We start from the raw sequence: 10575 nt of genomic DNA, 5'->3' as shown, positions 1-10575 counted from the left end.
AGAAGGAGCCCAAAATGTAATTTGGGATTGGTGCGGTAGTTCAATAATAGTTCTTTAGTGGAATGAATTATTATTGATGAAATTAAGTTGTGTGTTCGGGGCGAACACAGGATGCTTAATTTCATCGGGAGACCAAAACCAATTCCTCCTCTCGGTCCCTATCGTAACCTCTAGTATATAGAGATTTATACCCACCTTATACCCACCTTCTTACCCATCCAATGGGGCCGGCCAAGCTAGCTTGGAACCCAAGCTAGGGCCGGCCAAGACCAAGTGGATGAGCCATGTAGGTGGCCGGCCAAAGCTTGGGTCCCAAGCTTAGGTGGCCGGCCACTAGAATATTAAAAAGGATTTTTATTAAAATTATTTCTTATGTGGATATCATGGTTTAAAAATTAAAAATTTCCTTTTATAGCTTTCTACAAAAGATTAAGAGAAGAGATTAATCTCTTTCCTTATTTGTAGATTAAAAGGATGGTTTTAATTTTTGGCTAAAACTTTTCTTATTTGTAAATCATCTACATGTTTAAAAGAGAGTTTAAAATTTAAAATCTTTCCTTATTTGTTGATTACAAGGTGGATTTTAAATTTTAAGAAAACTTTCCTTTTTAATCATGTTCATGATTTAAAAGAAAGTTTAAAAATTAAATATTCTCTTTTATAAGTTTCTACAAGAGATTAAGAAAAGATTTGATATCTTTCCTTATTTGTAGATTAAAAGAGATTTTAATTTTTAGAGATAACTTTCTTTTTATCCACATGTTTAAAAGAAAGGTTTTAATTTATTAAATTTTCTTTTTATAAACCAATCATGAAGGGATTAAATTATTGGAGAAATTTTATAAATTTTCGGAAACAAATTAGGAAGTTTTAATTCTTGTTTTAATTAAAACTTTCCTTGATTTGGGGCTTGAGGTGGCCGGCCATTGTATTTGAAAAAGGAAATTATTTTTAATTAAATAATTTTTCCTTTTCAATGGAAAAAGAATTAAGGAAATTTTTATTAAATTTTCCTTATTTGCCAAGACCAAGGATTATAAAAAAGGGGGTAGAGAAGGCTTCATGGTGAATAATCTCTATTCTTTTCCTTCCTCTTCTCTTTGGTTTTGGTGGCCGGCCCTATTTCTCTTCTCTCCTCTTGTTGGCCGAAACTTATCTCTTGGTGGAGCTTTTGTTAGTGGCCGAATCAAGGAAGGAGAAGAAGGAGAGAAAGCAAGCCTCGTTTCTAGCATCCCTTGGAGCATGGTGGTGGTGGCCGAACCTCTTCATCCTAGAAGAAGTTTTGATGGCCGAAACTTGCAAGGAATAAGAAGGTGATTGGTGGTTTCTCGTCTCGGAAGATCGTTGCCCACACAACGTCCGAGGTTAGAAGAGGAATACGGTAGAAGATCAAGAGGTCTTTCTAGAAGGTATAACTAGTAATTTTTCCTTTCCGTATCATGCTAGTTATTTATGGAAATAATACCAAATACAAGAGACATATGATTCTAGAGTTTCGAACTTGTTTTCGATATAGTGTTATTTTGTTTTTCTTTTCCTTGTGATTTGATTATTCTTTTCGGTTAACCTAAAGTTATTTTAGGAAATTAAATATTAGCTTTCCATAAAAGGTTTTGTCTAGTCGGTGGTGGTTGCTCCCATATCCAAGAAGGCCATGTGCCTCGCCACATCAGTACTGGGAACCAATTATGGAAATTAATATTTAATGAAATTAATAACTTAAGGTGACTTGGGTCGAACGTGTTAAGTTCCGCAGGAGATCCAAGTAAAAACCTAAAAGAACAAATAAATTAAGTTTGGGATCAAACGTGTTAAGTTCCGCAGGCGATCCAAAATTTAATTTAAAAGAACACATGGTAGCTAGGAAAAGGTTCAGACCTTTGTACAAAATTTTTGTACAGTGAAGCCTCCAGGTTTTCCGAGTAGCAACCAACAGCAGGATGTACCAACAGGTCAAGGTTGACCGGATGTTGGTTTGAGAGGCTTGGGACTTGGTTTTGGGCAAAAACCAAGAGCTGGATCGATCAGTGGATCACCCAGGAGCTGGATCGATCAGTGGATCGATCCAGGCTTTTCCCAGCGCACAGAAAGCCTCTGGATTGATCAGTGGATCGATCCAGAGGTCCCAATCAATCAGTGAATCGATTGGGACGCTGCTGCTTCGCGCGATAAGTGCTGGATCGATGCGTGGATCGATCCAGGCGTTTTTCCATAGCACAGAGGCGCTCTGGATCGATCCGTGGATCGATCCAAAGCCTCCCCGATCGATTGGGAGTTTTCGAATCGATCGGGATCCGACCGTTGCGTTGTATTTGAGCTGCAGGCGGGCGTCTCCTTCGGCAGTTCTCCACTGTTTCATCTCCGATCTCTCGCCAGCTCCTCCACAGCGCTCTCAAAGCTCAGATCGCCAATTCTTAAAGGATCTTGGAGGTTTTTCATGTCAAGAGGCGGATCAAAGTCAAGAAGAGAAGCTAGGGTTAGGGTTTTCTGTACTCATTGTAAGCTTTGCGCTTGTATTTTGTTTCCCTTCCCTTTCTTCTTGTATTGAGAGTCTTGTAGGGCTTCTCCGCCCTTGGTAGTTACCATAAAGGAGAGTTTTATTAGTGGAGGGTGTGTGAGTAGGTGTGGATCCTTGGATTAGTCACCTCTTGTGAGGTAGATACCAAGTAAACCAACCGTGTTAGCGTTGTATGTTTTTGTTTCTTGTATTTCCGCTGCACATCTTCAAAGAAACAAGCAACGTCAACCACAAAGCACGCGACGAACTATTCACCCCCCCCCTCTAGCTACTTTTCGGTCCTAACATAAAGATGGCAGCAGCTAGGGTTGGAGCACACGGAGAACAGTGACGGAAAAAGGTCATAATAGTTGGAAAATTAATTTCCAAATTTATTGCTTTTATTTACTGTGATGTGTGTGTGTGTGTGCATGTGATATATGCTAGTTTAGGTTAAAATTCTTCACCTTAAATAACTAAGTGGGAGAGGGATTTTTAAATAAATTTCATGGTCTCCATTACTGGTTTGTAAGTGATGCAACAAGCTTGTGTGTTAGCTCTGAGTGCCTCCCTCCACAACGGATGTGTTTGTTGTGGATCACTAGATCAAACTTCCTTTATGGATGGTTATAGAAAATTATTTAGGAGCGTGTGATCTTCTCCAACTGAAGGGGCACAATCCTATTTAATGGACTAAGTATCAAGTAATGGTATACACTTAGACGTATTCAATAGTATCCTCTTCAACGGAGTCACTGCTATTGTTTTGCGTGACCAAAGGAAAACCAACTATTAATTTTATTTGTCATAAAGTTAGGATGACAAGATAATAAAATTAATGGGTAAGACTCTCCTCTTACAAATGTTGAATTTGTATACGCCCACACTGACGTGGCATGCAATATTCACGGTGTTTTAAGGTGTTGGTAAATTTAAATAGTATTATTTGAGGAATCAATATTATTCAAAATTTAAAGTTTTGACCAAATATTTGATCAAAGATAGACCAACCATTAATTTTATTTGTCATAAAGTTAGGTTGACAAGATAATAAAATTAATGGATAAAATCTCCTCTTTGAATTTGTATACGTCCACACTAACGTGGCATACAGAATTCACGGGGATTTTAATGTGTTGGTCTTGACCAAATATTTTTGTGATTCTTAGGATTTCAAATGTTAGTCAATCCCCTAGGTGTTATACTATAGAATAGACTAAGTGGTCCCAATTATAATAATTGGAAATAAGACTTGGATATTAAGGTGGACTGTCTTCTTAAAACTAAGAACAATAAAGGTGCATTTTATTCATTAGTTGTTGAAACATGTTAAGTTATGTTATCTACCGGTACCTGGTGAGTAGATACGAGAACCACTAATCATGTCTACAATTCATTGCAGGAGTTTCAGGAAACCTGACAACTATATGAAGGAGAAATCATCGTCTACATGGGCACTACTGCAAAAGTAGCAGCTGTTGCAGTGGGAGATGTTTATCCTTTGATAGGAATAAAATATGGATTTTCAGAAATTGTCTTTACGTACTAAGTTTAGAAAGAACCTGATTTCAGTTTCTAAACTATTAAAGAATAGATATTGTGTCTATTTTGATAACAAAATTGTTATCAAGAAAATAGGAAAGATATCTGTTCTGGTATGTTAGTTGACAATTTATAATCCAATAACTCCCACGATGCAATAAATGGAAATTAATAACACATCTTCTAACTTTAAGAGAAAGCAACCTTCGGAAATGAACCAATCACATCTTTGGCAGTCTAAGGCTAGGTTATATTAACTTGAGTAGGATTCAAAGGATAATAACCAATGAACTCTTGGGTTCATTGGTAGAGGAAATCTTTCCAACCTGCGAGTCTTACTTGGAAGGAAAAATAACCAAGAAGCTTTTAAGTCTAAGGGGTTTGGAGCCAAAGATATGTTGGAATTGGTTCATGTGGACCTTTGACTATCCAGGCAAGAGGTTGTTTCGAATATTTTATCTCTTAGATAGACGACTATTCAAAATACAGATACATTTACTTGATACACCGCAAGTCTAAGTGCTTTGATTAGTTCAAAGAGTACGAGGCTGATGCGGAGAAACGTTAAAGTAAAAGTATCAAGACACTATGGTGAGATCGTAGTGATAAGTACCTCTTAGGAGAGTTTAGGAGTCGCTTATCAGATGTCGGGATTCAATCCCAACTGACTGCACCTAGTACATCCCAACAGAATGGTGTAGTAGAACGAAGGAATAGGACTATTATGGAAATAGTTGGATCAATGATGAGTTATTCATAATTACCAAAATTCATTTTGAGGATATACACTGAAAACGGAAGTGAACATAGTACCTTCTATATCAGAACTCTCTACTCTCATAGAATTGTAGAATAGGAGTAAGCCTAGTCTAAAGACATATTCAGATTTGGGGTAGTTCAGTACATGTACTGAAGGGAGACACTGATAAGTTGGAATAGGAGTTCACTTGTTTGTGTGTGTTATCCTAGAGAAACAAAATGAGGTTTATAGTCCTAAAAATCAGAAGGTCATTGTTAGCATCAATGACCAATTTTAGAAGAGGATTATGTAACCACAAGCCCATAAGTAAATTTGTTCTTAAATAATAAAGGACATGTCTAATCTAGTACAAACTGTATAAGATGAAATATCACAAGAAACTGCAACACGTATCACAAATGATACACAATTACAGAAAGTGCCTCGTCGTAGTGGGAGGGTTGTTAGGCAACCTAAAAGATTCATGTTTTGGGAGAGTTTTTGGACTTGATCCCTGGTGAACATGAACCTGATCCCCGGACATATGGTGAAGCGTTCCAAGATTAAAATGCAGCATCTTTGCAAAGAGCAATGAATACAGAATTAGAATATAAGTATTCTAATAGAGTCTGGGAGCTTATAAAATCACCAAATGGTGTAAAAGACATTGGGTGAAAATAAGTCTACAATAGGAAAAGAGGGATAGACGGGAAGGTTGAAACTTTCAAAGCGAGGCTTGTTGAAAAAGAAAACTTTTTCACCGGTAGCCATGCTTAAGTCTATCCGGATCCTTTCATCTAGTGGATGTCAAGACAGCTTTCCTTAATGGAATTCTTGAAGAAAGCATCCATATGAAGCAACCAGAGGGGTTCATGTTGGAGTGTATACTAAAAGCCTAGCTTTTGGTATAAACATTTATCTAGAAATAAGAATCACATTGGTCAAATGTCTACATTTATGATAAATGTAGTTGTTCAATTAATTTATATTGTAGATGACATGGTGTGTGGTGTCACACACAGAAGATCATGTTATCAGTACCTTATAAATTATAAATAGTAGCTCACGACCATGATGGAAAGGAACAAACCATTGGAAGGTCGTAGTGTAATTAGGTATTAGTTTATCTTGACTATATAATTACACTAGTACACTCAGAGTGTATTGAGTAGGATCATTTGAGGTCGTTTCTTTTATACTGACTTTATAAAGAAACAAAGACCTCGGTTATTATGGAAGTGTGTGCTCTTAATCCTAATGTAATAACAAGCACATATATTTGATATTTATTTCTTTAATTTATCAATGGGTGAGATTTAGTTCGTTGAATCAATAAACCCGATAAGTTGGGAAATGGTATCACTTATAGTGTGTGTTGTTGATTATAGAAGGAAACTGTGTCCTAGAGATACTAGGTTGATAATGTCCCCAAGAGGAGCTCATAAGGATTGTCATGTTAAACCCTGCAGGTGGACTTAGTCCGACATGACGATAAGGTTGAGTGGTACTACTCTTGGACTTAGACATTAATTAAATGAGTTGTCAGTAACTCACTTAATTAGTGGACATTCGATATCTTAAACACAGGGAGACTAACACACTCATAATAAGAAGGAGCCCAAAAATGTAATTTGGGATTGGTGCGGTAGTTCAATGATAGTTCTCTAGTGGAATGAATTATCATTGATAAAATTAAGTTATGTGTTCGGGGCGAACACGGGATGCTTAATTTTATCGGGAGACCAAAACCAATTCCTCCTCTCGGTCCCTATCGTAGCCTCTTATTTATAGAGTTCTATACCCACCTATACCCACCTTCTATACCCACCCAATAGGGGCCGGCCAAGCTAGCTTGGGAACAAGCTAGGGCCGGCCTAGGTATAAAATTGGGTGGCCGGCCCTAGCTTGAACCCAAGCTAGTGGGGCCAAATTAAATTTAAAAGAGATTTTAATTTTAGTTTTTATTATGTGGAAGAAATAATTTTTTAAAGAGAATTAAAATTAAAATATCTCTCTTGTAAAAGATCTACAAAAGATTAAAGAAAGAGATTAGATCTCTTTCCTTATTTGTAGATTGATGAGTTATTTTATTTTCTCTTTAAAAATTATCCACATGTTGATAAAATTAAAATTATAGAAATTTCCTTTATCAACCATGAAGAGATTTTTAAAGAGAAATTTTATTTTTAAAATTTCCGGAAACAAATTAGGAAGTTTTAATTTGTTGATTAAAACTTGTCTAATTTATTTCCTCTAGAAGTGGCCGGCCATTAGAGATTAAATTGGGAAATTTTATTTATTTTTTCTCAATTAAATCATGTCAAGGAAATTAAGGAAATTTTATTGTAATTAAATTTCCTAATTTGCCTAGGCCAAGGAATATAAAAGAAGGGGTGAGGGTGCCTTCATGGGTGAACCATTATTATTATTCTCCCTCCTTTTTCCTTGGTATGGTGGTCGGCCCTTCTTTTTCTCTCCTCTCCTCTTGATGGCCGAAACCTATCTTCTTGGTGGAGCTTTTGTTGGTGGCCGGATCAAGGAAGGAGAAGAAGGAGAGAAAGCAAGTCTCGTCTCTAGCATCCCTTGAAGCACTGGTGGTGGCCGAAATTCTTCATGCTTGAAGAAAGTTATTTTGGTCGGCCATCTTCTTCTTTTCTTCCTCTTTGTGGTGGCCGAAACTTATATCTTGCTTGGAGCTCTTGTGGTGGCCGGATACTACTTGGAGAAGAAGAAGAAGGAGAGGAAGCTAGCATCTCTTGGAGCTTGGTTGGTGTTTTGATTTTCTTCCTTGGTGAAGCTTCCTTGTTGTGGCCGAACCTAGCTAGGAGGAGAAGAAGGTGGTTGGTGGTTTCTCATCTTGGTAGATCGTTGCCCACACAACGTCCGAGGTTAGAAGAAGAATACGGTAGAAGATCAAGAGGTCTTTCTAGAAGGTATAACTAGTAGTTTTTCCTTTTCCGCATCATACTAGTTATTTATGGAAATAATACCAAATACAAGAGGCTTACGATTCTAGAATTTCGAATATATTTTTTCGAAGTTGTGTTCTTTTGTTTCTTTCTTTTCCTTGTGATTTGATTGTTCTCTTTGGTTAACCTAAAGTTATTTTAGGAAATTAAATATTAGCTTTCTATTAAAGGTTTTGTCTAGTCGGTGGTGGTTGCTCCCATATCCAAGAAGGCCATGTGCCTCGCCACGTCGAACCTTTTATGGAAATTAATATTTAATGGAATTAATAACTTAAGGAGACTTGGGTCGAACGTGTTAAGTTCCGCAGGAGATCCAAGTCAAAACCTAAAAGAACAAATAGATTAAGTTTTGGATCAAACGTGTTAAGTTCCGCAGGCGATCCAAAATTTAATTTAAAAGAACACATGGTAGCTAGGAAAAGGTTCAGACCTTTGTACAAAATTTTTGTACAGTGGAACCTCTAGGCTTTCCGAGTAGCAACCAACAATTGGTATCAGAGCTAGGGTTTTGCCTCTGTGTATTTGGTATTTAGTTTAATTATGCACATGTCATACATAATTTAGGCGGGTTAATAGTAGGATGTGCTAACTTTGTGGATGCAGGATCCAACTATTATGGCTTTTAGTTAATTATGTGTGTGATTGGACCCTTGGACATGTCAAGGGCAATTTATATGTGTGTGCATGATTGTATTAAAATACAGCAGGAGTCGTATTTAGTTTTATTAGGATTTTATTTTTGATCTAGATACATGTACATTCCTTTTATGGAATATAGGATCAAAATGTAAAATTCTATTTATGTCATGGATCGAATCTTGCAAAGCGTGGAACCTTCTAAGGACCAGAGGCGCAGTGGAACTAGTAGCAAGATGGATGCGAGCTAGACCCGATGGCGATGGCCAAATATGGCAGGAGCTTGGGATGACAACACACTGAGGACAACTAGAGATAAAAGCCATAATAGTTGAAAATTAGATTTTCTATTTATTGCTTTTATATTGTCGGTGTGTGCATGTTAGTATACATGACTAGTAGGCTAGCATAGTTAAAATTCCTCGTTTATAAATAACTAAGTGGGAGAGGGATTTTTAAATAAATCCCATGGTCTCCATTACTGGTTTGTAAGTGATGCAAACAAGCTTGCGCGTTGGCTCTGAGTGCCTTCCTCAATAACGGATGAGCTTGTTTGTGGATCACTAGAACAGACTTCCATTTTTGGATGACTATAGGAAGTTAATTAAGAGCGTGTGATCTTCCCCAACGGAAGGGGCATAATCTTATTAATGGACTTAGTGTCAAGTAATGGTATACACTTAGACACATCTAATAGTATCCTCCCCATCGGAGTCACTGCTATTATTTGTGTGACCAAATGAAACCAACTATTAATTTGTCATAAAACTAGGTTGACAAGATAATAAAATTAAAGGGTTAAAACCCCTCTTACAAATGATTGATTTTGTATACGTCCACACTAACGTGGCATACAAAATTAACGGTGTTTGAGATAATTTTATTTGTCATAAAGATACGTTGACAAGATAGTTAATAGGTAAAAACCCTCCTTTTACAAATGTTGAATTTGTATACATCCACACTAACGTGGCATGCAAAATTCATGGTGTTTGAGGTGTTGGTGAATTTAAATAATATTGTTTGAGGAATCAATATTTTATTTTAAATTCAAAGAGTTTTGACCAAATATTTGATCAAAGACAGATCAACTATTAATTTTATTCGTCATAAAGTAAAGTTGACGAGATAATAAAATTAATGAATAAAATCTCCTCTTCGATTTTGTATACACAAAATTCATGGAGATTTTAAGGAGTTGATCTTGACCAAATATTTTTGTGATTCTTAGGATGTTTGTCAATCCCTAGTAGTCATACTATAGAAAAAAACTTATTAGTCCCAATTGTAATGATTGGAAATAGGACTTGGACATTAAGGTAGACTGTCTTCTTAGAACTAAGAACAATTTAGATGTATTTAATTCATTAGTTGAAACATGTCCAGTGGTATTATCTACTAGAACCTGGAGTGTAGATACAAGATGCCATTAATCATGTCTGCAATTCATTGCAGGGTTCCAGGAAACCCGACAACTAAATGAAAGGTAAATCACCGTCCACATGGGCACTACTGTAAAAGTGGTAGTTGTTGCAGTGGGAGATGTTTATCCTTTGATAAGAATAAAATATGGATTTTAAGTAATTGTCTTTACGTACCAAGTTTAGAAAGAACCTGATTTCAGTTTCTAAACTATTATAGATATTGTGTCTATTTTGATAACAAAGTTGTTATCAAGAAAAATAGGAAAGTTATCTATTCTGGTATGATGGTTGACAATTTATAATCCAATAACTCCCACGATGCAACAAATGGAAATTAGTAACACATCTTCTAATTTTAAGAGAAAGCAACCTTCGGAAATGAATCAATTATATCTTTGGCATATAAAGCTAGGTTATACTTGAGTAGGATTCATTGGTAGCTGATGAACTTTTGGGTTCATTGGTAGTGGAAATCTTTCCAACCTGCGAGTCTTACTTGGAAGAAAAATAACCAAGAAGCTTTTAAGTCCAAGGGGTATAGAGTCAAAGATATGTTGAAATCGGTTCATTCTGATTTGTGTGATCCTATGACTATCCAGACAAGAGGTAGTATTGAATATTTTGTCTAATTTATAGACAACTATTCAAGATACAAATAAATTTACTTAATGTACCGCAAGACTAAGTACTTTGATTAGTTCAAAGAGTACAAGGTTGATGTGGAGAAATAAAGTAAAAAGTCACTATGGAAGATCGTAGTGGCAAGTA

This window comes from Zingiber officinale, chromosome 8B, assembly GCF_018446385.1.
Source record: "Zingiber officinale cultivar Zhangliang chromosome 8B, Zo_v1.1, whole genome shotgun sequence".
Taxonomy (NCBI): domain Eukaryota; kingdom Viridiplantae; phylum Streptophyta; class Magnoliopsida; order Zingiberales; family Zingiberaceae; genus Zingiber; species Zingiber officinale.
Note: the sequence above shows the minus strand (reverse complement) of the source record.